Raw genomic sequence first — 6,278 nt, forward strand, 5'->3', positions numbered from 1 at the left:
CTATCGGTGGGTGTGCTTGGGGGGCAGCTCTGTGTAACAGCTTTCGAAGCATGAATGTTTTATAGGATCAGAGCCGGCGCTGCGAGAACACATACTGCCAAGGGAGCTCTTTCTTAACGTATTAATAAAGCCAGATCTTTTAAAATAACACCTCTCACCCCTCCCCCTTCCCTCAGCCCCAGACAGGCCCGGATGAGGGAAGAGCTTCACTTTCAGAAGTCACTGGCAATGTTTTGCTTTCAGTGTGATATTTGGAAGTCTCCACGTCCCGCCGGTACCCCCCGCCACCAAATGCATTAACAAGCTCCTACACTCCAACCCGCTTGTGGTTTTTAATATTCTGGGTGCAGCGCAGCATGGGCAGTGCCGCACTCTCTGTGGAGAAGCCACTGCAGGCCCACGATCCGCAGCCTGGCCCGCCTGGGGACCGGCCTGAGCTAGGGCGGCCAGGCGGGTAGGATATGGAGTCACTAGGGCCCGTTTTATCCCTCCCCGGGCTGCATCCTCTGCACCACGCCCAGAAACAACGTCTTTGGGCCTGTGTTGACTTCCCTGCAGGTTGGACACCTAAGGCAGGAGGGGTAGGGGAGAGCCCACAGTTAATCCCCGACCGCTTCCCAAGAAGTATCAGCGAGCGCCACTGGCTGCGGGTTCCGGATTGGGGTGGGGTGGGCTGCAACCAGGGCTCTGAGGGGGAGGGGAGACGAGCTGCCTCGGAGAGCTCAGCGATCTTTCCTGCCTTTCCTGAAATGAGATGTAAATATATTCATTACAGTGTGATCCCTCTGATGAAAACAGATAAACATTTTCGTAGGTCGGAAACGTATTTTTCAATTAATCTCAATATGGAGGCCCAAGAGCAAGGCGCCCAGTGTAGACTGGCCCGCCAGCTGCAGTAGCCCGAGATGTACTCGCGCTTGCTCCAGTGCCCAGAGGTGACAGTGGTTAACTTGGCTCTTGCTCCGCAGGGCTGGAACGTTGCCCATGACCTGGGGAATCCCAGCGACCTTTCTAAGGCGGGGCTCAAGCCTGGGGCTAATCTTCACAGCCTAGGAAGAAGTGCAGGCCCTCCTATGGCCGCCCAGCCTCCCTCCCGGACTCTTCTAGGAGCAGGAGGTCCCAGGGCTGAAGGGAAGGGAGAGGCGGGGGTTCTCCAGTGCTCCGCAGGACCTTCCTGCCCACCCCATCTCCCCGCAGTGGGTTTCTCCTCTGTCTCTTCTGTGACTGGGGTAGCCCCTGTCTGCATTACCCACAGAGAGTCAGTCGTCTTCCCAGGACCGGAGGTCTCTGTGTATCTCATCCAGAGAGAGACAGAGCCTCCCTGGAATCAGGGGTCATGTGGCCGCCCCGCCGGCCGAACAGGTTGCAGGAGCCCTTGGCTTTCCTTCACAGGGAGGGCAGACAGGAGTCTGCACGCGCTAAGGGGAAGTTTGGGAGCTGAGACGCGGCTATCTGTGCAACGAGTTGAGCCTTCTGATAATTGGAAAGTACCCTCTGCTCTCAGTTCCGGCGATGTGAAGGATCCCCTACCCCCCCCCCCCCCGGGCTGGGCTGACAGTGGCGGGTCCTGCGGGCTGAGGGCGCTTGGAGCGGTCCGGGGTTTCCTCTCAGTGCGGAGGGACAGGCCCCAGGAGGGGCCAGGCTGTCCCGGGTTCAGCGTCCTGTGTCTCCCCAGTCCCCAGTTGCCGCTATGGCCCAAGACCTGGGCAAGAGGCGAGGTGGAGTTGAGAGCCTCCTCTGCCTGGGTGGCCTCCAGAAGGTTCCTGAGCAGTGAGCCCACCTTCATGTGGGACGCCAGGGGGAGCCGTGGAACCGGGGCTCCCAGCAGGTGTAGGCCAGGCAGTCGTTCTGGGCTCTCAGCCACACCTCGCCTGCAGGGGCGGTGGCGGCCCTAAAGAGTCAGGGGAGTAGGACTGGGCTAACTGGGCAGGGTAGAGCCGACTCGTTCCCCAGGGCAAGAGGAAATTCTTCTTAACAGTTGGAGGGCAGCCCACGTAAGGTGACTTCCCTCTCGAAATCACCAGTGACTTAGGAAAGTCACACGTTCGCTGTTCTAAAGGCTTGCTGGACAACTGAGAACTTTAGGAGCTTTGAAATCTGTTTAAACTACCTTAGCCACAAGCTTTGTGGAAAACATCAGGCCATCTCAGGAAGTGCTCTTCTCTGGGAATTGATAGGGAAGGAGTCTGCACTTTATCCACAGCCAGGGGACAAGGCCTGGTGCTAGGGAGGAAAAGTATGACATTTGTCCCCACACGCACATCCCAACCTGGGACCAGGCTGAGTGGAAGCCTATGGTGGGAATGTGGGTCCCTCCTGCTCACCAGGAGAACCATGAACTTTGGGGACTCCACCCTTCCAGTTCGTCCAGGCTCTTGGCCTCTGGCAGCCACACAGGGTCTTGGTTGGCTCCCAAGAGGTCCAACCACCCAGCTTTGCATTCAGGGGTGATGGGGATCTGGAGTCCCCTCTATCTGAGCCCACCTGAGCTTTTCTGCTTGAAGCATGTAGGGGGGTGGGGAGATTTTATTTTTAAAAATCTTTCTCCTCTTCTTTCACTCCTAGGCACTCCTTATAACTCCTCCTGTGAGCTCTGCAATTCCTCACAACAAATCACCTGAATGTCTCTGCAAATAGCAGACCATGAGGAGTGTGAGGAGTAGTGGAGGGGGACACAAGTGGGAACTAATAAAACTCTTGTTAAAGGGCCTGCTCAGGGTCCCTGGCGTCACTGGGCCTTTTACTTGGGAAGCCAAAGAGTTGTATTCCTAAATGAGTTAAAGACCCATTTACCTCTGTCGTGTCCTATTCATCAAGCCACAAGTTGAGAGTTCCTAACATGAAACTATTTGTTTGCTTACACAACCAGCTGGGCGCAATTTCACGTCTGAGATATCTATCTGAAAGCGCCTCTCATTTATTATCTCTCCTTGTCAGCGAATCCATTTTCCAGCTCCCCCTCCCCCACTTTGCAGTTTATTTATTTATTTATAGTGGGACTTCTTTGCCTGGGAGGACCTAGGGTTGGAATGCTCCCCAGGGAGTAGCCTCTCCCTGCGCGGGATCTACTACGCCCAGGGTGTGGGGACGAGGGACTGGCAGAGGCACGCCCGTGGTCACAGCTGACCCCGGCTGGCAGGCGAGCCAGGGTGTGGGGTGGGTGGTGAGTGGTCCTGGCTAGACACTGCGGAGCTGCCTTTCTCCCTGGATGTCCTCTCTACTATCTCTCCCTGTGTAAGCCTCAACCACCTGTACGAGGAGGGGGTGGTGGGGAGGCCCGGGAGGCGAATCCAGGAGCCTTTCTCCGAGAATGGGGGCCCGAGATACGGATTTGAGAGATGCTTTCACAAAGCCTCACCAAGTCCCATGGGGCCAATTTCTTCTCGGGGGCCGGAGCGCGCGGAGTGAGTAACCTAGATGTACACAGTTGCGTGATGGGCTGGGGGGAGGGGGCAGCGCATTTATTGTGTATGCGGAGGGGAGAAAGTTGCACGTGGTTTCAATTTTGAAGCACAAAGAAATAACATGCAATGCAGAAAATAGGTTTATGAATGTAATTGAGAGGAAAGAAAACAATTAACACAGTGGAAGGTTGCACACTCCATTCCCCACCCCTCGCCTTCTCTTCTACCCCAATTTTGAGAAATTCAGATCATGTGAATAGAGTGGCTTTAGGCATTTGGATCCGGCTGACAAGGGAACCCCTGATGGGGATCTCAGTGATGGCCGGATAATGGTGTCTATCCATCTCCTGGTCTGCGAAGGCCTCCTCTAACCAAGCTGAAAGCAAAGGATCAAATCCCCAAGTCCAGCATATAAAATACCCCCAGCTGAAAAGAAGGAAGGAAGAAGGGGTGCCTGCAGGGGAGAGGAAAAAGAGAAAGAGATAGCGAGGGATTTCTTTAAGAAAGACCAGGCTGGTCTCTGCAAGCTATCCTATTGTGTTGATTTAGGAAGACATTTGCTGTATATAACGTTTAAGGCTGATAATATCATTGCGCAGACAGATAAATAAAGCGTTGGCCCAACAGTGGGGTCAGCGATCGATCTCTGGGCTCAGAGGAAAGAGGAGAGAGACAGGGTCGTGCACGAGGCTCTGTCTGTGTGCTTGTCAGTCGGCATGCAGGAGCCCGAGTGTGTGTGAGCGTCAGGGTGTGCGAGAGAGAGAACCAAGTCTTCAGCTGGCCAAGAGGCTCATTAGCATTCCTAACCCATGGACCTGCGCTGACAACTAACAGAGATATCCCGCTCACCACCAGGCCTCCTCTCCTTTTGTCTTCTGATCTGGAGGAGAAAAAGATTTCTCGGTGGAAGCTGGAGCCTGAACTTCCATGTGGTTGTTGGAGATTCAGTGCCTAAAAAAAGACATACCAGGATCTTGCCTGATCTTTCACTCTTCTTTTAAAAACTTTCCTCTTAAAGAGGGAACTTTTTTGCTTTTCTTTGTCAAAGTATAATATACTTGTTGAAACTTCAAGCTTAAATGGGAGAGAAAAATTCTCTGAGAATATTTTGCCATTTTTCCTTGTTGACACGAGGAGAGGTGGATGTTTACATATTTGATCACATACACATGTAAAGCTGGTACTTTCAGTTAAAGCTTTCTAGAACCTAGCAATCAGGGGTTGTTTGAGCTCCCCCCCTTCTTTCTCTTGGTCATGTTTTGTTATGAGGTAAAATTCATTTTGTTTTCTGTAATAAGGATCTTGCTTATAATTTTATTGCTCTCCATTGTTTTTTAAATGAAATATATCTTAAAATTACATAGATCTAATTTTGTATTAACTATCAGAAAAATGCAATTTTAGAAACTTCTATTATTGTAAGAAGCATTTAAAAATTATGCTCAAACATGCAGTTTTAATGACCTTACACCTATTTGGGGGAAAAGTGTCTTTTAGCCATATCTCACAGAGATAAATATGTATCCACTTTGCTCTCCCAGATCCTGTTCCTTGAACTCCATCAAACTAGTCAGATAGTTTTACATTGGAGTGTACAAATTATCCCATGTTGACAGATGTTTGTCACTTAGTAACTTCTTTCCAAGTTTTTCCCCCTCCCCTAAGCTTTCTTTCCAGCTTGCTTTGTTGTTTTAAAATATGCATGTCTCTCACTGGAATGCCAGTCACGAGTGCAAACTTTGTGTCCAACCTCCCACATGAAATGATCCTTTTAAAGGGAACTCGATATGTCTCAATCTGCACTTCACTCAAAGCCTCTGGGTACGGGCCACTCACTCACTGGTCCTGGCTCCAAAATAACTCAGCAGAAACGAGTTTCCAACTAAAAATCCCCTCGAATGTCTCCCAGGGAAGAAATATAGCTCCTATAATTAAAGGAGGCAACGACCAGAGGGGAAATGCAGCCGGCAGCCAAAAAAGAAAAGTAAGAGTTTTATTTATTTGCTGATTGAACTTGGGTTGTCACGACCAGCAGGTCTATCCACATTAGAAGTGCTGGAGGTTTGTGCTATATGTGCACAGGAGGGAGAGGTGGGGAGAAAAGGCAGGAGAAGGAAAGTAGGAAGAATAAGAGAACAGGCCAATTTTGAGAGAGAGAAAATGATCTCTGTGGGACAATGTAAATAAACTTCCTGGCACTGGATTGGACTAAAATCTCGTAGCTGAGGAATATGTGGAGGGGGGTTCAGAGGAGATGGGGGGTAATTACAGTAAACTCTTAGATGTGGGGTATCATCAGGAAAAGGAGGACTCTGTTTTCCCCAGAAAAGTAATGTGACAGCAGGAAATTTATTAGCTGTGCTGTGTGTGGCGGTTAGGTATGTGGGGGGTGGAATTATGGAGGGAGGCTTCAGAGAAATTAAGAAGTTCCAGGACTCAAAGCAGAAGTGTCATGGAACCAGGAGCCCTCCACACTCCTTGACAAAAGTTGCCTAGGAGGTGTAGATGTGAAATATTCTCTAGAAGACATTATCTTTGCACCTTATTTTAATTAGTTTCATCGATTTGAGCTGATTCTGGCATTAGAACCACTTATAAAATGAATCAGCTCACAGGATCAAGAACACCTCCCCACTTCTTGGGCCAAAGGGGTAGTAGTAGTTATAAGCTTCAAAACACAAGGAGTACTCAGGCTGGGCAGCCTATTTCTATTAAAGAGGCAAAACTTTAGTACTGATGAAAAACAGATGATTTTTTTCTTCCTCTCTGAAACAGTTACTCTCTTTTACTGATGTGAAGTGACGTCAGCAATGCCTGCCCTATCCCCTTGGAGAGAAGGGAGAGAGGAGGAGGAGATGGAAGGAAGGAGCTGGG

This window comes from Macaca fascicularis, chromosome 6, assembly GCF_037993035.2.
Source record: "Macaca fascicularis isolate 582-1 chromosome 6, T2T-MFA8v1.1".
Classification (NCBI taxonomy): domain Eukaryota; kingdom Metazoa; phylum Chordata; class Mammalia; order Primates; family Cercopithecidae; genus Macaca; species Macaca fascicularis.